The sequence below is a fragment of the Canis lupus genome, chromosome X (genome assembly GCF_003254725.2).
Source record: "Canis lupus dingo isolate Sandy chromosome X, ASM325472v2, whole genome shotgun sequence".
Lineage (NCBI taxonomy): Eukaryota > Metazoa > Chordata > Mammalia > Carnivora > Canidae > Canis > Canis lupus.
The window spans coordinates 118,916,898-118,939,160 of NC_064281.1; the positions used below are offsets into that span (position 1 = coordinate 118,916,898).

At 41.6% G+C, this 22,263-nt stretch overlaps 1 long non-coding RNA gene across 5 annotated transcripts in view; it reads left to right on the plus strand.

Annotated features, from left to right (window-relative positions):
* The window catches only part of LOC112668440 (uncharacterized), a 269,115-nt gene that overhangs the window by 29,836 nt on the left and 217,016 nt on the right, over positions 1-22,263 (plus strand). Inside the window, exons 2-4 of one of the 5 annotated variants that reach the window (XR_003141682.2) lie at positions 20,724-20,912; positions 21,105-21,271; positions 21,383-21,564. The exons of 3 other annotated variants lie outside the window; for them this stretch is intronic. This is a non-coding gene — a long non-coding RNA (uncharacterized LOC112668440). Of the gene's footprint in view, positions 1-20,723; positions 20,913-21,104; positions 21,272-21,382; positions 21,565-22,263 lie in introns of those variants that run through there. One more of the 5 variants, XR_004812948.1, reaches the window with a different exon arrangement.

Here is a 22,263-nt window from a genome sequence, read left to right on the forward strand (position 1 = left end):
CGATGCCTTAATTAAGCAGAAAAGGTACTAATTGGAAGGGGTGCTATTTGTATGTTTGAAGGCAAAGCAGCCACACTCAAGAGAATCTGTGCTTGGATAATGAATGTTGGACTGTGTCATTTAGAGCCCTTAAACACTGTCCATCCATGCTCTCTAGTTTACAGATGATGGCACTAATCCCAGAGAGGGGAAGGGGCTGGTCTGGGATGACACAGACAGTCAACAGCATGGGCAGGACGAGAGCCCAGGTTTCTGGACTCTGAGTGCACTGCTAAGTAGAAAAAGCCAGGTTTGGTCTTTTAACATTTGTGCCATTTGGAAACTAACATTGGACTTGATGAGAAAATTGAAGTAAGTCTGCTTTCTACTCTGCCCTTTGCCCAGCTCATCATCTGTTTTGTTGATGCTGGTTAGCTCATGCCTTTGAATCCATCAGAAGTGGCTTGAATTTCTCTCTCCTTTGCTGTCTGTTCATTGGCTGCAGGAGTGCCCTGTCCATTCTGGCTTTTGCATGGGCTGCCCAGCAGCACTACAGGCTTTGCTTCTTAGCCAGCCAGAGGACTGCAGAAATGAAAGAGGCTTGCCAGTGCATTTCCTTTGTGTGCGTTTCCTTGGACACAAACGCGGGAGGGGAGTTTCTACGGAGCAGCTAGTCCCCCCCCCTCCACCATGTGGGATTTTGCTGGGACAGGTAGTTGAACTCTTTAAGGAAATCTGGATTTTCTCTGTCTCGGGAAATTACTGATACCATCAGAGCCAGAAGGAGGTGAGTAAAATGGAAAAGAAAATTCGTAAGAGTCACGCCAAGATTCAGATTTCCAACCCCACCCAATTCTCCCCCAGCTCTCCTTTCAGCTGTGACTTGCTTCCCAGGAAGCAGAAAACAATAGTCTACTGATTGGATTTCAGTCTAAACTCCAGGCAATTAAAGGTGAGGGAAGGAAAACCTGGTTACATTTATAATCAAAGCCCATATCTCTCCATTGGGAGGCACAGTCTTTGCGCATACTTTGCAAGGTGGGTCTGGTTCTGAAGCCAAACTTGGAAGTGCGTTTGTTTTGGTAATTATCCTCTTGCTTAAAAAGTTCTAGCCAGTCATTTTGGAGTTAATCACTTCTAGAAAAATGCAGAGGTCTTACAGTGAAGAGAAGGAAAAGCATATTAACTGTAACTGGACTGGGTCCATATCATGAGAGCTGGGAAAACCTGAGATCTTGGGATAAAGGAAAAGCCAGTGGACAGCTGGATTTTATGGTGGGGAACATGGGATAAAGACTCAGTTGTTCCGTTATGATCCCTGCTCCCCACCCCACAAGAGAATTTAAATTTTGTCTACCCTGCGCAGCTTCCCAGAGTAGGTACCGTATTGTTTAGAAAAGTAGAGTCATTTATCGGAAGTTCTCTCCACGTATAGCACTGTCACTTGTAAATCATCTTTATCTTTCTCTGCTGACCCTTCTCCTATCCTCTCTCTTGGTTTCATTCCTTTGGTCAGTGAATATGTGCTAGAGGCGGACTGTGTGCCAGACATGGTGCAAAGCCCCATGGGTAAATGGTAACTAAGAAAGTGTTCCTCTCGTGTATTGCTGAGCGATAAACCACCCTCAAGATTTAGTGGCTTGATGCAACAACCATTTTACCATATTCCATGATTCAGGAATTTGGGCAGGACACAGCTGGGGGATTCCTGTCATCGATAGTGATCACTCAGCAGTATTCAGCTGGTCTGGTGGGCCCAGCACAGCTTTACTCATATGTTTGCTGCCTTGGCAGGGACGGCTGGAGGGTGAGGCCCAGCTGGTCCTGTCAACTAGAGTGCCTACATGTGGCCTTGCCAACAGGGTGATCTCAGGGTGATTAGAGTGCTTCAGTGGCAGCTCAGGGCTCCAAGAGCTAGTGTTCTAGTGACTCACGTGAAAGATGCATAGCCTTCTATGACCCAGATGTCCCCTGATGTCCCAGAATGTCACTTCCTTTGCATTCTATTGGTCAAACAAGATAGTAAGGCTCAACCCAGATTCAAAGCGAGGTGGTTAGATTCTACCTCTTTGTGAAGGAAATTGAAATGACTTGGCAGCCATCTTTACCATCACAGATAGACAGAACTGCTCTCCCTGGAGAGATTTATATACTTTTAGAGCTGGAAGCATACTGGTCAACAGATAATCCAGGGACCTAGGCTGCCTTGAGGAAATAACTAGAAAGTCTGTTGAGTTGTAGAATGAATACCCTCTCATGACTAAACAGGGGAGGGTCTGGAGTTGTTCCCTTGTGTTTTCCTGGGGGCTTCCTATGACCACACCCACAGTCTCTTGCTCAGCATTCCATATCCCACTAGCAAATGACCAACTCCATTAGCTAACACATACTCATAGGGAACAGGGCCCAACCATGTGTCCACACACAGCTGTCTCCATCATTCTGATTGGTTAACCATAAGACACTCTTAACTCTAGGGAACAAACTGAGGGCTGCTGGAGGGGAAATGGGCAGGGGGATGGGGTAACTGGGTGATGGGCATTAAGGAGGACACGTGATGGAATCAGCACTGGGTATTATCTGCAATTGATGAATCACTAAACTCTACCCCTGAAACTAGTAATACCCTATATGTTAACTAACTTAAATTTAAATAAAATAAGATGATGGGACGCCTGAGTGGCTCAGCGGTTGAGCATCTGCCTTTGGCTCAGGGCGCAATCCTGGGGTCTGCGATCGAGTCCTGCATTGGGCTCCTTGTGGAAGCCTGCTTCTCCCTCTACCTGCTTCTCCCTCTGCCTGTGTCTCTGCCTCTCTCTCTCTCTGTATCTCTCATGAATAAATAAATAAAATCTTTAAAAATTTAAATAAGATGAAAAAGTTTAAAATATCCAATTATTTGACTAAACAGAGGGTTTGCTAAGTAATTACTAACTAACTAGGCTCATCCAGAGTATTGGCACTGTTGTCCCATCTCCTAGGACATCCCCCCCCCTTTTTTTTTTTTTTTTGCTAATTTTCCCTTATTCTTTAGAATTAATTGTGAGGAGCCCCTCTTCCTGGAAAACTTTTCCTCACCCTCATCATCCCAATTGGACTCAGATGCCTTCCTTTGGACTCCTTTAGCCACCCCCACCCCCAGCCTATCTTCATCATTACTATATTTACCATATTTTATTGTGATCTTTGATTATTGACTTTCCAATGGCCTCTCCCAACAAAGATGTATTGTTAATGCAGCAGACATGTTTAGAATGAGAATGTTGGCTAAATATCAGGTCCTCTCTGAGGGAACTACAGATACCAGAGTGATTCAGACTGATGTGATCGCTCCCTACGTACATGGAGCTTCTGGATGAAAGCAGATATTGAAAGAATCTATACAAATGCATTGAGTTGTCTGTGGAATATAAGAAATAGTGAAAGGTACTATAGGGAAAAGGAGGGAAACTGAGTGGGGAACAATTAGAGGAAGACAAACCATGAGAGACTCCTAACTGCGGGAAACAAACAAAGGGTTGCAGAAAGGGAGGAAGGTGGGGGCATGGGGTAACAGGGTGATGGGCGCTTGATAGGATGAACATTTGGTATTATACTCTATGTTGGCAAATTGAATTTAAATAAAATATTTTTAAAAACCACAAATGCATTGAGTGTTCCCCAAAACACCCAACTCTGAGTCAGACAAGTAGTGTTAGGGACTGTACCATTGTCCCTGTTGTTGCCACGATGCCTAACATAAGATATTTATTTAGTACATTTATTTATTATTTTATTAAGTACATGAGTGAGAAAACATTTATTAAATACATGAGTGAGTGTTGGTACAATAGTTGAATATGTGGATAAAGTTATGTGAACAGTGTGTCATTTCTTTTACTGTTAGAGTCCCTCGAAGATTTTACCAGACTGGGCCACAATTCCTTTCTTTAAGGAACAGTGGGGACAGAGCCAGCCTCTGGGCCTAGTCCAGCCCCTTTCCTGCCAACCAGATTATGCTTGCCTCTGCTCATCCCTGGCTTAGTCTGATGTCTGGGGCTGCAGTGTGGTACCCCTCACACCAAAGTTTGGTTTTCTCCCTTGTTAACCTTTGACTTTAGCTATCACAACGTTGTTGACAGATAAACCTTAGTTTCCTTTTGCACATGTCTTATCCTTTGGAATAATTTGTGGCAGCCCCTGACTGGGGACCGTATGACCTAAACCTATTCTGGATAGATAGACCTTGCCCTCTACCACCTTCTGGTGGACCTAGCTGAAGCTCTGGCGATCCTTTCTGAGAGGCTTTCCTTCCAGAATTGGCTTTCCCTGCACTGATTATGATTTTTAGAACCAGGTTCTCAGAACAAAAAAAGGCAGTTTTTGGAATCAGACATAATTGCCTTTGAAGGGACTCTTCTACTTGCTAGTTTTATCCCTCTGAGCCTAATTTTGTCATCTGTAAAAATGGGGTAGAGTTGTTTTAAGTGTAGTCTGCCATGTAATTGCTGAGAAAATGGTAGTTCCCTCCCATGTTCCATCATGGTGTATTGACTTTTGCATTCAAAGCAGACATTATTGATGCCTTTCCCTTCAGTATGTCATTTACTTTAGGATATTTTCCTAGATGGTGACGGTAATTTGCTTCTAGGGCCAGCCTTGACCACAACATTACCAGAGCTTCTGGACTCTGGTCACAGGGCCACAATCTGGACAGATTGTATCTGTCACTAAGATGGGATTGAGTCATCATGTAGGAGGACATAAGTGGCTATCACCACTTAAAGGTCCCTTGTTACAATAGATTTTTAGAAAAATTTATCAGATCTTTTGCAAAAACATGCTTAATGTATGGAACCTAAATATCAAAGCTGTCTGTATTAGGGTTCTCCAGAGAAACAGAAGCAATAGGAGAAATTCCACAATCTGCCACCTGCAAGTCAGAGACATAGGCAAGCCAGTAGTATAGTTTGAAGGCCTCAGAACTAGAAAGCCAGTGGTGTAGATTCCAGTCCCTGTATTTTTTAAAGATTTTTATTTATTTATTCATGAGAGAAACGTAGAGGCAGAGACACATGCAGAGGGAGAAGCAGGCTCCCTGCAGGGCACCTGATAAGGGACTGGATCCCAGACCTCCAGGGTCACACCCTGAGTCAAAGGCAGACGCTCAACCACTGAACCACCCAGGTATCCTTATAGTTCCAGTCTAAAGGCCTGAGAGCCAGGAGTGTCAAGAGCAGAAGAAGATTGATATCCCAGCTCAGTTGGTCATACAGAGAACAAATTCAACCTTCCTCCGCCTTTTTGTTCTATTCAGGCCCTCAGTGGATTGGATGATGCCCACCCGCATTGGGGAAGACCATCTGCTTTACTCAGTCTACCAATTTGAATGCTAATCTCTTCAGGAAACACCCTCACAGACACACCCAGAAATAATGTTTAATCAGATATCTGTTTTTTTTTTTTTTAATCAGATATCTGGTTATCCAATGGCCCAGTCAGTCTGACACATAAAATTAATGTCACACTGCCAGAAACCCTTGCTTGCTCCCTTCCTCAACTTTTGCCCAGCCAGGTGTCTTCAGTTACACCTATAGGCATTCAGATCAGGCTTGCTTATAATTAATTTCCAGTAAGATAGGAAGGGAATAAATATAGGTACCTGCAATTTGGGCAGCACTGCCTTCAGGGTCAGGGTCAAGGGCCAGGGCCTTGCCTTGTTTGTTTAGATCAGGACAGCCTTGCTGGTCTTCTGGCCCTTGAATATCTTGTGCTATTCCTTCAGTATTTTCACTATTCACAGTTGCTGACTTTTCTCCTTTTTCCATGTACTTTTTTGGATAAAATGAGATACACATAATAAAAATGCAAATGAAATAAGTGTATTCAGTGAACTGTAAGCCCTCCTCTTCTAGATGATCCTGTATCCCCTGGCTCCCTCCTCCAGAGCTAGCTGCTACAACTACCTTTTTTGTGGCTCCCTCCAGAGTGAGTCTGTACACTCATAAGTATAAATGTAGTTACTTGTGTGATTTTAGGGCTTTTCATCTGGCTCTGCCTGCCAGTCTGTGTGTCCTTTTGTGTTCTCATTTCTCTGGTACCAGCCTTCTCTGATACCCTGTCGTGACTTCATCATTCTCTACTTTTCACCTGCTCTCCACCTTCTGCCCTGACCTGCTAAGACCCTAATCTGGAACAGGAAGTAGAATTCATCATTTAGAAAGACAAAAGCATTTCTAGTTTCTATTTACATTCTATATTGTCTAACCCTGCAAAATTAAATTACGCCTGTTCATCTGCTACTGACTCACTGTATTCCATGAGAAAGCCATTTGCATTTTTCTTCACAACAACATCTTTCTCTTCAGGATGCTGTGGCAACTAATGTTTTAAAATTCTCAGAAAAAGTCATAATAATAAAACCTTCCCATCCTAAGCATCTAAAAATTGAATTGAGACCAAAGCATAGAGAAGTATTATTAAAGGAGCTAAATAGTTTACAAACTCAGCAATGCCACATTGAAGATTAAATCCAGTAGATGGGGAATTCATTTAGGGCACATTTGCATTCTGTGTTTCCAGATGTGACCACATACATAGTTCACCAAATGCATCTCCACAGAGTAAGATATGTTGAGGTATTTAGAAAATAGTAGCACCACACAGATAAAGGAGCACCTGATTCTATCTGGGGAGGTGATAAAAACCTACGGAACATTGGGCTGGACTTTTAAGGCTGAATGGGACCTTTTTGGTTGGATAGGAGTAGGGAAGGGCATTCTAGTGGGAAGAATCTGAGAGGAGTGCAGAATTGCATAAGGTCCCTGGGATATTCTGACAATGGAGGCAGTCTATTTTGACAAAGGCATGGAGTGTGTGGCTGGGAAGACAGACGGAAGACAGGCTTTGGAAGAGTTATATTACATGCTAAGAAATTTTGGCAATTTTTTCCTATAAAATAATAGGAAAGCACTAGAGAGTTCTAAGTAAGGAAAGTGAGATTACCAAATGTTTATTTTATGTTATTCTGTCAGCAGTGTGGACATTGGTTGGAGAGAGAAACTAGAAGCTAGAATACCAGTTACCAGCTGTTTTGTTAGTCCCAAATGAGAAAGGATAGGGGCTTGAACTAGGGCAACGACAGTGAGGATAGAAAAAGGGGTGCATTTAAATGACCTGTCTGACTGATGAGTATTTGGAGTGGATGGGGAGGGCAAGTGGACAAAATGGAGGATGGAGGAGAGGGAAGGAAGGTGGGAATGAGCCATAGAATTTCAGAGTGGGAAGGGGCCTCAAAGATCAGCCAGTCTAGGCTAAGTACCTTTGGATGCATCCCTACAAGTCGTATTCTAGCCTGTTCTTTGAGTGCCTCCAGTGTCAAAGTACTCATTGTATCTCAGGGCAACCTACGTCATCTTTAGGTTGCTCTCTTAGAAAGATACGCTTCATTAGACTGCACAAAAATCTATCAACTGGTATCTCCTACTTCTTGGTCCTAAGTTAAACTCCTTGGGGCTACACAGGTCCAGGCAAATCCTTTGTCAATGTGAAAGCTCTTCACATACTTGAAAAGTAGATTTCATATGCTGCTATGTCTTGTTTAGAGTAAACATTTAAAGTTCCTTCAGCTGGTCATCAAATGACATTGTTTCCTATCCATCTGTCATCTGTGAGGGCACAAAAGGGTTCCTGTGGAGTCAAATGTGTCACTTACTTTTCTTGTGACTTTTCATTGGTTTAAATAAATCGATGTAGATGAAAGAAGCCTCAAATTAAAAGCAACTTGCAAGGTGCCTGGGTGGCTCAATTGGTTAAACGTGTGACTCTTGATTTCAGTTCAGGTCATGATCTCAGGGTTGTGAGACCAAGCCCCTGGTCACACTCTGCTCTGGGGATGGAGCCTGCTTGGGAGTCTCTCTCTCCCTCTCCCTCTGCCCCTCTGCCGCCCCCCACCATGCATACACACACATGTGTGTATGTGCATGTTCTCTCTCTCTCTCTCTCTTTCTCTTTTTAAAGCAACTTGGAAAGGAATCATATGGAAGTATTTGAGAATAAGATAATAAAGTCCGTTCTTATAACACAATTTCAGGAGCTTCAGCCTTGAATCAGGACTGGTAGTGGTACCATTAACATAGATGTCAGGAAACTGGAGATGATTTGCAGAATGAAAGTGTTAGGAAACCATACACTCTGGGGTAGGAGAGGCTTTTAAGAGATCAGCTGGTCTAAGTTCATCATTTTAAAGATGGGAAGATTGAGGTTCAAAGAAGCAAGGGACATGCCAATGCTACACAGCTAATAAGTGGCAGAGCAAAAACTAATCTAGGTCTTCTGATTCCCAGTGCTTTTCTCCTGCATCCTGTGTTTTCTTAACTTGAGATATAAGCAAGAGCAGCTTGAAAAGGATACCCTGTGTCCACCTTCTCTCTGACCACTGTCAACAAATTCTATTTCACTCTGAAATATATTTCAAATGGTATGGAATTATATGAGAAAGTATTTAAGATTTGTGAATTGCTCCCCAAAGCACCCTTGCCACATTCACCAAAGGCCTAGCAGTTCATGTTATTTGGAGTTTTGAATGAACATGAGCATCAGTGAGGATAAGTCTCCAGTATTGCAAAGAATCTGTCTACTGAATGTCTAAATGATATGGGGATGTTGATAAGATATTTAGAAATAGAAATGGAAACACTAGCCAATAATGCATATTATTATGTGATGAAACACTGATGCCATGTAATCATATTATTGGAAAGTCAGTATAAATAGAAATTCAGAATGGTAGAACTCCTCCTCACCTGTTAGCAGTGTGCACGAGTTTCCCAAGTGTTGGAAATGGGAGCTGTTGCTAAGATTCTGGATTCTGGGGTATTGGAGACATGGCACACAGTCTGAAGGCATTCAAAATATTTTTTATTTGTAAAAAAAAAAAGAATGCCAGTCTCTGCCAATCTCTAGATTTCACATTTATGTTGTCCCACAAAAGGTCACAGTAGCAAACCTCCCATGAATCTAGATCCCTCTCTAGCTGAGACCTTCCAGGTAGAAACTATAGCAAGTGAAATGAGTCACTGGCCTTGTGTGAAGATGGCCCAGGCATGGTTCTCTCTCCATGAAGGACATCCAGAGCCTTGTGAGGACTTAGCAATGTGGCCAGATGAAAGTCTTCTAGCTTAAAGGCAGAATCACTTATCATCATTGTCTGCCAGCCCAGACTAAATGAATGTGGCACAGTGCGTGAGCTCTATTTTACCAGAAACCAATACATGTTCGTCACTCAGGGGTGCATCCCACTCCCAGTCAGAGAAAGGAGCAATCATTTTGAGAACATGCTATCAGAACTCCTTTACTAGGAAGTATCCATTACCAATTTGCTTAGATATCAATGGAACAATCTCAGTAGGTGTGTATGAATGATTTTTTGAAAAGCCCATTTAAACTCAGATATATATCGGATTTTCCAGAAAATGTGTACCCATAAACCATACCAAATTTGAAGAGAATATGAACATTGAAAAGGATTATAGGAAACCCACTAAATTCCCTTAAAAAATGAGCCTCGTACATTCCAATCCTATAAGATAGCTTGTCATTACAAATCTACGCCATAATTTATATGACATTGATTTTATTGTCACAACTTTGGAAATGCTCTGTCATGTATATTTATGATGGTCCATAAACGTTCAAAATAACATTTGGAGACCAAGTCACTATTCACAGTAAAGGAAATAAAGGGGTTAGAGCCCAGTAATGGGCTCCATGTGTTGACCTGAGAAACCAGCCTAAGAAACTTCTCTTGAAAAGCAAGCAAAAGAAGCCCTCAAATAATAGGAGTTCAAAATGCAACTTCAAAAAAAAACAAAACAAAACAAAACAAAATGCAACTTCAAAAAGAGGAAGGTATGTAGCCTAAAGTAATCACTCCATTTGAAAGCCCTCACTTTGTCCTGTCCAAGAACCCTCCGATGCTATGTTTGTAGAAGGGATTGCCACTCAAGCATCCAGCTACCCTAGGCATTGAAATTCTGGGTGAGCAGATGACAGCTTTGTCATATGAAACATGTCCTGACTATGTAACTCTCATAGACCTGGGACAGCCTAGATCATCAAGTCCAGGCGTTGGGACTCATGGCCACAGTTGTCGTGGTGCTAGTTGGAGAGTCAATCTGTTGTTTAGACCAGACTAGCTAAGGGGCTTCACTCTTGGGAGGGGATGGGAGAGAAAGTGACTGTTTTTGCTCCTATTTTTTTTTTTGACCTGCGTAAGAAACAAAGCACAAAGTTGGCTGGGGTTAGTGTTAGCTTTGCTCACAGCTGCTGAACTCTGATTTAACCAGATGCCATAACTATAGCAACGGGGAAATATTGGAATTTTGAGTTTAACATGCTAGTGAAATTTACTAAATATAGCACACTTTGTGGTGGGGTGCATATTGCAGGTATTTCCTTTATTTTTCGAATAACAAAGTCAGTCAGGCTTTGGAAGCAAAGTTAATTTATTATATATGATGGATGCTGAAGTCTCCTTACCCCCTTGATTTGCATCTATAAATGTGTGTTTTGAAGCCAAATGAGATAAACCAGCTGAATTGTCCAAGATATGGATGGAAATTGAGCTATCATAAAGCTGTCTTCAGATTTGCATAGGTGTTGGAATATTCATCTTTGAGGTTTAGTGGAAAGAACTTTGGGTTGAGAGTAAGGACACCTAAATCCCAGCCTCTGTTACTCAACCATTACATGATTTGGGGCAGTTCTCTAAAGGGACTCTGGGTCTCAGGTTCCCACCCCACCCCCCTTTTTTTAGTGTTTGGGCGCTGAACTCTTCTAGCTCTCTCATTCTAGGATTCTGGAATATTTAGGGTTATGTTTCTCCCTGCTTTGGCTCTGAAGATTCAGATTCCACTGACATCTTGTGGAATGAGAAAGGGAGACCCACATCCCAGAATATGGCTCAGAGAGGTGGTGACAGGTACAACTGGGGTCTCCTTACAGGTTTTCCTCTGGTTATGGAGGTGCTCTCTCCACTCCACACGCCCTCCTTTACCAACAGATGAGCCTAGGTGGCCTCCAGATGTAGGCCATCATCCCATTCTACCCCATTTAGCAAGGCTCTGGACCCTATCCTATCCGTAGTCAAGGGAGATTTAAAGGGTCCAGGGTCACTGAGGCAGGGTGGCAGTGTGTTCTTGTCAGATTCTGTGCCTTGGTCCTAATAAATACTCTCTTGATACTTTCCTCTGACCAACCCCTTGCCTTATTCCTTATCTGTTACTCAGTCTGTTTTGCCAGAGAGCCTGGGTCCCTGCTTTGGCTTCATACTTGGTGTCTGTCCTTTGAAGCCTGGAATTCTTTTGGTCTTTTCAAAATGTTCTTCAGGTCTGAGGTTGGCTACTGCCAGAACTGTCTGGATCTGCAGAGGTCTCTGTCTATGACTTGTGCTGGGAGCCCATGAGGCCTCCTGGCCTACTGTCCAGCACAGCCCCTGGATGCTTCCCTCAAGCTGCTGCCACCTTGCCAGGACCTCTGCCTACTAGCAATAGCTAGATCCCCTTAAGATGTGTTCCATTTGCTTTGTGGGGACATTGCTACGTTACTCACTTCTGGGGCTCCCTGACACTGACTCTAAGCCTCTACTTCTCATATCTCATTGAAGACACCACCCTCAGAGCCTTCCCAGGCCTGCCTGGTCTCTGGGTTCTGGATCTCCCTGGGCTGGACTATTCCAACTCTAGCCAGTTTCCAGTTATAGCCTACAAAGTCTACATTGGCATTTCTTGGGCCAGGCTGTCCTATCTGGGCCCATTCCTCAGTGCATGAAGCCAAGTTCCATTCCTCAGGATGGAAGCTACCATGTCCAGACTCACCCACTCTGTGCCAGTTAATAAACAGCCTTGTAAACTTTGAAGTCAATGACTTTGTAGGCTAAATTTGAGTTAAAATTCTGAGATGGACAATGACAAGAATCTCTGGATCTCTGCAACCTACAGTAGGGAGAAAGGGTACTGTTAGGGATTTTTGAGCCAGCAAGAGGTCATCAGGTGAAAGGTGAAAAATGCCTATGTGATCTTTTGGGAAGTAGAGTTGCATATGAATCTAAGGTGACATTGTTGCAGAGAGCCTACTAGTATTCAGTTCCTTGCAAGGGTGTTTCTAGCCTAATGAAATAACCCAGAGTCCTGGCCCCAATAACAGGTACATGTGTACTGGTTAACTGTGTGCTCTTGTGCTAGGGACTTACTCTTTCTGACCCTCAAGCTCATCATCTGCCAAATGAGGCTTTGTGGAGATAGTATCTCTGCTCATTTATAAGCTCTCAAGGTGGGATCAAGAATACCAGTTAGTGAATAGTGGATGTGAAAGTGTTTTAAGAACTGTCATGCATCATACAGATTATCCGATCTTTTTTCCCAAGTTGGGTGGGGGCCACAGACATGGAACCTCTTGCCTAGTGTTGGTGGACAGCAAAGATTGGAATCAGTGCCCTGAAGGAATAGCAGATCAGGAATAAGGCAAAAAGCCTGACATGGAACCAGATGAGACAAGGGAGACAGTACAAAAAGCCAAGTGCTTTGGGGAGCCAGCAGAGCCCATGCATGGGGAAGTTTGAAGGAGAGGAATTTCCTGAGTGGAGAGGAATTTCCTGAACTAGAGTCAGGGGCTACTGACTTCTTTTTGTTTGGTGCCTGCTGTTGCTGTTCTGACAGCCTAGACTTAAGCTATTTTGGAAGCAGTTAATAGGGTAGAGGAAGAGCAGACCAGATGTGAGGGACTGACTATTCTTATAAGTACTAGCAGGATTTAGGGGCCAGCAGAAATGGTACAAGGTCAGTATCAGCTAGCCCAAGGTAAACCCAGTTTAAAGGAGAGTAGTCAATAGCATAGGTGAGCAGGCAAGCCATGTTTGGATACCGTGATGATGAATTTTATGTGTCAGCCTGGCTAGGCTATGGTGTCCAGTTGTTTGGTCAAACACTAGATGTTGCTATGAAGGTATTGTTTTATTTATTTATTTATTTATTTATTTATTTATTTATTTATTTATTTTTAAAGATTTTATTTATTCATGAGAGACACACAGAGAGAGGCAGAGACATAGGCAGAGAGAGAAGCAGGCCCCCCGTGGGGAGCCCGATGTGGGATTCGATCCCAGGACCCTGGGATCATGACCTGAGCCAAAGGCAGAAGAGACTGCTCAACCACTGAGCCACCCAGATGCCCTGAACATATTGTTTTAGATGCAACTAACGTGCAAATCAGTTGACTTTGAGTAAAGCAAATTGCCTTCCTTTTTTTTTTTATTTTATTTTTTTATTTTTTATTTTTTTACTTATTTTTGCTTTTTATTGTGGGGCCAGGGAGATTTCAGAAGTTTTACAATGGCAGAGGAACAAATATTGAGATTCTAGTTAACATACTCTTTTTTTTTAATTTATTTTTTATTGGTGTTCAATTTACTAACATACAGAATAACCCCCCGTGCCCGTCACCCATTCACTCCCACCCCCCACCCTTCTCCCCTTCCACCACCCCTAGTTCGTTTCCCAGAGTTAGCAGTCTTTACGTTCTGTCTCCCTTTCTGATATTTCCCACACATTTCTTCTCCCTTCCCTTATATTCCCTTTCACTATTATTTATATTCCCCAAATGAATGAGAACATATAATGTTTGTCCTTCACCGACTGACTTACTTCACTCAGCATAATACCCTCCAGTTCCATCCACGTTGAAGCAAATGGTGGGTATTTGTCATTTCTAATAGCTGAGTAATATTCCATTGTATACATAAACCACATCTTCTTTATCCACTCATCTTTCGTTGGACACCAAGGCTCCTTCCACAGTTTGGCTATCGTGGCCATTGCTGCTATAAACATCGGGGTGCAGGTGTCCCGGCGTTTCATTGCATCTGTATCATTGGGGTAAATCCCCAGCAGTGCAATTGCTGGGTCGTAGGGCAGGTATATTTTTAACTGTTTGAGGAACCTCCACATAGTTTTCCAGAGTGGCTGCACCAGTTCACATTCCCACCAACAGTGTAAGAGGGTTCCCTTTTCTCCGCATCCTCTCCAACATTTGTAAACTCAAAATGGATGAAAGATCTAAATGTGAGACAAGATTCCATCAAAATCCTAGAGAAGAACACAGGCAACACCCTTTTTGAACTCGGCCATAGTAACTTCTTGCAAGATACATCCACGAAGGCAAAAGAAACAAAAGCAAAAATGAACTATTGGGACTTCATCAAGATAAGAAGCTTTTGCACAGCAAAGGATACAGTCAACAAAACTCAAAGACAACCTACAGAATGGGAGAAGATATTTGCAAATGACATATCAGATAAAGGGCTAGTTTCCAAGATCTATAAAGAACTTATTAAACTCAACACCAAAGAAACAAACAATCCAATCATGAAATGGGCAAAAGACATGAACAGAAATCTCACAGAGGAAGACATAGACATGGCCAATATGCATATGAGAAAATGCTCTGCATCACTTGCCATCAGGGAAATACAAATCAAAACCACAATGAGATACCACCTCACACCAGTGAGAATGGGGAAAATTAACAAGGCAGGAAGCAAATTGCCTTCCATAATGTGGATGGGCCTCATCTACTCAGTTGAAAACCTTAAGATCAAAGACTAGGGTTTCCCAAAGAAGAAATTTGGCCTCAAAACTATCACTTAGAAACCTTTCCTGAGTTTCCATCCTGCCTTGCCTGCCCTGCAGATTTTGGACTCAAGACCACAACATCAGTTCTTACCTGAATATCTAGCCCATCAGCCTCCTACAATTATATGAGCAAGTTCCTTAAAATCTCTGTCCTCCCATCTCTTTCTTATATACATACATATATATATATACATATATATATATAGTATGTGTATATATATTTATAAATACATATATGTGCATATTCTATATGTATGTGTATATACATATTGATGTCTGCATCTATATCTGTATATATAGCCATCCTTTGGTTCTGGTTCTCTGGGGGACCCTGACTGAAACAGACACTGTGAAGATGGCAGCATCACTTAGAGCAGAGATACTTGGAGAATGATGGAGGGCTTTGAGTGAGTTGTCATTATGAGTTCTTTTCCTGAAGTTGTCTGTCTATCACACAGAGTCTCTATTATGTTCACTAAGTGAGCATCTATTGTGCCGTAGAGGTTGGCTGGTACAATGTCTATCAACTCAGGTCCCTGAGAAGTCAATACAGAACCTGAGTGGATGGCCCTCACTTTTTTTTGTCAAAGAAGTTTTATTTTCCCAAGGAGAACACTGAAGTCTGGGCATCTTCCACCAGGGGATCTGACTACAGAGAGCCTCCAGCTCTGTTAGGTTGATAATGGGATTACAAGGGACTTCCAAGGATCCTCTTATTCAGACTTAATAGACTTTATAATGCTGTATAAAATTTGCACTTATTTGGTCTAGCTCCTCACCGTACAGATGGGGAGTGTGAGCCTGAGAGAGGAGGAACCTTTTCCCCAGGCCACACAGCAAGTTGGTGGCACAGCCCAGCCTAGCATTTAGATCTCCAGACAATAACTAAGGAAGAGAAGAAAGAAGAAGGCAAGAGAAAGGCTATTTGATAAAAAGAAGTCTGGATTCCCATTGTGCTTTTTCTATGGGCCATTTGGTGAGTAATTGCCCCAAAGTTAGGAAGCAACCTATTTTTCACAGCTGGATAGAAAAAAGGAAAATAGAAGAGTCTGGAAAGTAAAGTGAAATAAAACAGAAAACATATTTATAAGGGCCTTCACTGCTAAATCACGAAATTGAAGATGATCAGTATAAATGGGTTTCATTGAAGACCAAATTGGCTTTCCCCTGGGCTTATCTAACGGAAAGAAAGCTACTGCACTCAGTGCAAGTACCTTACCACACTGGCCCAAAGAATGTTTGCCCTTGTTGAAATAAAGGTATACTTTGATTGCTACAGGGTCAGAGCTCCCTATTTCTCCCCAAATTTGCTCAGGAATTTGTTTATCTTCCATGAACATACTAAATCTAATGGATCAATGAAAATGACATACGTATTCATTTGTTCTAACTTGACTCCGATGGCTTCATCCATTAAACTTTCAATGAAGTTGTAATTCTTTTAAAAAAACATCAGTTAAGAAAAAAACATGCCAGTGATTCATAATCGCTTTGGAACGCATCAGGATGAATCAGTACAGGTGACTGTCTTTTCTTTGCCTTGTGTCACTGCTTTGTGCCTGTGTTTTCCATTTAGGATTTATTAGTGTAAATCCCTCTTGTACATCATTGAAAGTGTTAGGATTTATATGGCAGAATATAGTCTGCATTAGTCCTTCCAGGAGAGTGGGTGACCTAATAGGGTTTCCTACCCTGAATTTCTACTGTTCTTTGTAGAAATACGTTTCGTAATGAGCTTGCACACGTGGGAAAGCAGTGTTCTAATGGCATCTATTATTGCCAATACAGGATGCTTTACTGCACTTTCTGTGGAGTCCCTGGGCTCCTTACTGAAATGCACCCTCATGGCAAAGCCTCTTTCATGGCTAGGAGGAGGATATTAACCTCTCTTCTGCCCCTTCTCTGTTTGGAGTACAATGCAGCTTTGATAAGCTCCTTCAAGAGCCTTTCGTTTACACCCTCTCATAGATCTGCAGACGGTATCTGCAAAAGAAGCACATTGGAATCTTGGCCAAAAGGAACCAGAGGGGTGGGGAATGTACTCACCAGTTCTTTCCTTTGGTGGCTTTCCTTCTAATTTGCTCCTTTGATGTAGTGAAACCTGCTCCAGATTGCTTCTGTAATCTCTGTATTCTCCCCTTTTCTTTCTTTTCTCTTCTTTTTTTTTAAGATTTTATTTATTTATTCATGAGAGACACACACAGAGAGAGGCAGAGACACAGGCAGAGGGAGAAGCAGGCTCCATGCAGGGAGCCCGACATGGGACTCTATCCTGGGACTCCAGGATCACGCCCTGAGCTGAAGTCGGCGCTAAACCGCTGAGCCACTCGGGCTGCCCTCTTTTATCTTCTTTTAGTCTCCTTCTCTCCCTTCTCATAGACCAACTGTTGGGACAATTGAGTGACTTTCATCCATTCATTCAAACATTTACTAAGTCCTACTTTGTGCAAAACACTGTGCAATGTTCTGAGTTTCTCAAGGTACTCTTTTCTGGTGGTGGTGTTCCTTTTTAAATTATAAAAGCAATACATATTTACAGTAAAAATGCAAACACCACAGAAGGGTATAAAATGAAATGAAGAGTGCCTTCAAGGTCCTACTCTCACTCCTTTGGCATGATCATCAGCAATAATTTCTTATTTATCCTTTCAGAACTTTTCTATGCGTATATGTATGGTGTATGCATTTGTTCATATGTATATGCACAGATATATATGTACACATTCATGCTTTTTTCAGGAAACATTGATTGGAGCTTGTTAAAAACAGTTTTGTAAATCCACTTCCTTGTACACCTTGGTATGCTTTCCATGTCAGCATGTTCCTTTCCTGCTGATTCCCTTTAAGATGCATGGTTGAACTATAACTTTATAACACTTAAGTCAGCAAGTGTTTCCTGGCTAGCCAATCATACTGAACAGCCTGAGCCTTTCTGTAAGCCCGCAATTCTCTCAGGGCAAGCCACAACAGCTGCTCCCTAGGTATATGCTGCATCCGGGCTCTGTGCAAGAGAGTGGTGTGGAGTTCTCTCTCACTGGAGCAGCACTTTCTTACCAGCTAAACCATTGGAAGGATCTCGGGTGGGAAGTAGCACTTCCTGCTTAGAATGCACACTGAAAAGGGATTCCCACGTTATGAACCTTCACAGTCCTCCTGTGCGATACTGTTATAAGACCTCAGGCTGAATCGGCCACTGTTGGGCATTTTTGCTTAGTGTATTCCAGCTCCACTTCAGTTACAGGCATAGGCTTGCAGTTTCTACTTTGACCCCAAGACCAATATACAAGAGAGAAGCAGTCTTTTATTTTATTTTCCAGATCAGAGTCCTCCAGTTTGCCTATCAGTGCTACCCACCTTCGGTGTTGCCTCTTTGAATTCAGATTTATCTGGATGAGGCATGTAAGAGAAGGTACATGACAGCTAGGAGAGGATTTCTGTTCTGGACTCCTCCTTGTGGTGGTCTCCAAACCCAGTTCTCCAACTGTTTTCCTCTCATGCTTTGGGGATTTAGAATCCAAGTGTGGTCATGACCCAAGCACTGAATTGAACATTTCTACATTCCTTGGAGTCCAAAAGAAAGGCCGTTCCAGATGTCAGGTAAATGCCTTTTATTTCTTCACTATCTGGTAGAAATTAAATGGTAGGATGAGTGTTTATTTATACCTATTTTCAGGTTTTTATTTTTATTTTATTCCCAGCACTGGGAAAATGAACCTGAAAATCCAGAAAGGGAAAAACCAAACCAATAGCCATTGCCCTAGAATTGTAGGACTTTGTCAATAATAAATGTCTAGATGGCGTGTTTATTTCAGTTCTCATCCAATTCAGTTCCACAAATATTTGTTGACTGCCTGCTGTGAAAAAGATAAAGAATGGATAAGACGTGACTCTTGCCCTACAGGACTTCACCATCTAACAGGGAAGTCAACATGTACACTGTTAATTGTCATATACAGAAGACAATAATAAAAGTGTATAGAGAAGTTTAAACAAGGTGCTATGGGAGTACTGGAGGAATGGAAAGTTTAAGGAGGGAATCTGGAAAGATTATGTTTGGAAGAAGAAGCTTTTGAGCTTGGTCTTAAGGATTGATGAGACTATCACAGGAAGACATTGAGGTGAAAGATAGTTTAGGCTGAGGAGCCATATACCCCACAGGTGTGGTAGCCCAGGAAATGGCGATTGGTCTGGTAGGCTAGAGAGCAGTCTGAAATAAAAACTGGGAAGGTGAGCCTGACCCAGTTTATGATGAGCCTTGATGCTAGGCCAAGGGTTTGGACTTGTTCTGTCAACTAAAGAAGTCTTGGGTTACTACCCCTCCCTCAATCATAAAGGAATCTTTTCCCTCTTATCACAGCCTCTGGGTCTCTTTGTGCAGATACCTTCCAGTTACAGTCATATGTATTTGATGAAGATTCTTGAAATGAGAAATAGTTGACTTTAGAAAACACACCACATGGGATTGATTTAAACAGCTCCAATATATCAATAATGCATTTAATTTATTTTTCCCCAGTAGTATATGTAACTACATGTACTTTGATTATATTGACTAAGACTACAATCCATGTTGACATAACCCAAGAATGGTTATTCTTGATCTGGGTGGTGTTATGTTTGAAATTTATCCTTTGCTGTCATTGGTTCCACTCACTTTGCGCGTATACCAAACCAATTCTAGCTATTTCATCAGGTTTTTCTTTTACTAGCTCTATTTATTGTCTTTCTATGGTATTCCTATAAGAATGTCAGATTAAATTATATCATATGCTTCTCTCTCTAAGATATGTTCACTTTGCTTCATCCTCTTTTACCGTTCAGCTCTCCATCCTATCACAAACAGGAATTAGCTTCGTTTGGCATGATTTGTGTTTGAAGAATCCATATTGACTACTGTTTATCACTTCGGTTTCCCCTAGGTACTCATAAATGACTGCCTTAATAATTGTCCTCACAGCTTACCAGATATTGAAATTAAATTTATGAGTTTAATTCCCTGAGTTCCCTGGGGATTTTTTTTAAAAGAAAAATGGAACAAGGCAGTTTCATGACTCACAGCAACTCTAACATAATAAACCAGTGTGATAAAGAAAAACATTTTGCAGGGAAACAAATTTTGGTCTTAGCCCTCCAAATGATTATTATAAAAATTAACAAATAATACGATTTTTTTGAAATAGTAAAACATCCTGTGTCCTTTAAAATTATTTATTTATTGCACTCACACATATTTTTAAGGACTATAACAGATGCCTAGAAAATGTTAATCCACTAGTTTATAGTCCTTACTTTGTGCTGGCAACTGGAAATTTGGTCTTTTTATATTCAAATTGTTGCACACTTGAAAAATAGCCCAATAATGGCACGTTTTAAAAGGTTATTTTGTAAGTACTGTTGGTCGGACATATGCTAAAGTACTGTTTCAGGTTGCTAAGGCAACATGCTTGCCACAATTGTGGTTAACTATTTACAACTTAACAATGATGCACTGACCTGAGTCTTACCTTCACTGAATATAGTGCAGGTGCACTTTATGTAGGCTGTGCTGTAGGTAGACCATAGCTATAGCTACCTCTTAACCTTTGTGAATGATGCAAGGGATTGATGCACATTTGAGAGCAAAAAGTCAGATGCCTTGAAGAGGATGGATATATAGAACATGGAACAACACCAAGAGCTTTCGTGGGGTGTAGTAGATTTCTCTAGTTGCCCAGCCAAGACTCTGCCTGCTGCTGAAACCAGGGATATGTGGAATGACTAGTTTACATCAGTCATGGCAGAGAAGTAATCAGTTTTCTTTGACTGAATCAGTTTGGACCCAGGGAATGAACAACATGTATGGTCTCTTTTCTTACTGTTCCATTGGATGGTGTTTAAGACATCTTTTCCTTTCAGAAGGCAGTACAAGCCCCATTGGAGGCTTGGCTTAGAGGCAAATGATATTTAAAAACACTTTTGTTGTGCAGTCCTTTTCATTAGGTATGGTGGATAATCTGAAAGATATATCAGCTTCAGTGCCTGTCATGACTATAATGCATAAGTTTGTGACTTGTTTGTGTGAATGTTTTTATTTCAAAGACTGTCATCCAGGGCCCTGCAGCAACTGAACAAGGAGAAGATACCCTGTTGTGTCATCCTGATCTGAGATAATACATAGGATGAAAGCACATGGTTAAGTTATCTACCAACCTGGCAGGAATGGATTCCAGATATGGAACACCATGGCCTCACTCTTTGCCAGTATACTCCTGGAAGGGCAAGCCTATGGTGAGCTCCTTAGACTTTGTTAGTGGGTGAAAGCCTTGGGTTTCAGGAGAAAGTATTTGGATGGCATTTTAAGAAGCCTTTTCATTTTCAGTAGAGTAGAAAAGTCTGCCTCTGAGCCTGTGGTACGATCTTTTCTCTAGATGAACACAATGACTGTCTCACATTTTTTCTGATATTTATTCTGCAAATCAGCTGCATGAGCCCCTGCCACTTTCCTGAATAAGCTTCCAGGCATTACCTGCATGCTGTGTTCCTGTGGAGGGATGGCAGTAATCTCTGCTAAGATAAACTGGAGCTTCTGTGGATAAAGCGTAAATGCAGTGAAGTGTGTGTGGCTGTAAGATTTAATGCCTCTACAGGTAATTTTTTTGGAAGGGGGATCTGGCATTTAATCAAATCCAGAGTCATTATGTAAATTTAATCACCTTGCAACACACTAGTAATTTTATTATCTCCTTTTCATTTGACAGTGCTTAGGTACAAGTTGAGCTTGGAATTCCAGAGGTAGAACACTGCTGATTGGAGGCATATGAAGGAAAATGTACTGTGGAAATGAGATAAAACTTTTATTCTTGCTATTGATTGTCATCTATGTATGTGTACAGGTGTCCAACAAAAGGTTTCTAGAATAAAGTGCATCTGTTTAAGGTTCTCTACCTTTCTTAAAGCTCCAGTGAATTGTGAAGAGCATGCTTTGAATGGACTATGTTAAATCTATTCCTGCCAGAAGGAAAACTGACCTTTGCACTGAATGAGATGTGGTTCAGATTCTTCCTAATACAGGGGTCTCCTTTACCTTGTATAGCCCATTTGGCTTGGTCCGTGGTTACTAGAATGATGTCTGATACTGGATTATTTGTGCCATAAGGTCTATTTAAAATCAAAGATAGTATTTCCTCTTATCAACACCAGTTTTGATAGATATTTAAAAGTTGCAAGGGGATTGATGATCCTGGATAGACAAATTATCCACTGCAACATCACTGTTTTTTACTATGAGGCCGAGGAAGAAAAAACCTGGTCAAGTTGGATGTCCCAAAAGGTACCTGGGCTTTTTTTTTTTTTTTTTTTTTTTTTTTTTTTGTACCTGGGCTTTTTCACTCAGTGATTCACACTAATGACCATGTCTTAATGAAAGTCATAAAGTCAAATACTTTATCTGTCATCTATGGCATGAAACCGGAAAGGAGGCAAGAGGAAAGATATGCTAATGTGTTCAACTGACCTTGCTAAGGCAGAAGAAATGGCATTTTGGATATTTTTCTTTCTTCCACTTCTGTATTTTACTTTCCCTATTTTCTCTTACTCTGAGTCTGAAAGAAACTTAAGAATATCCCTTCTTGGGCAGCCC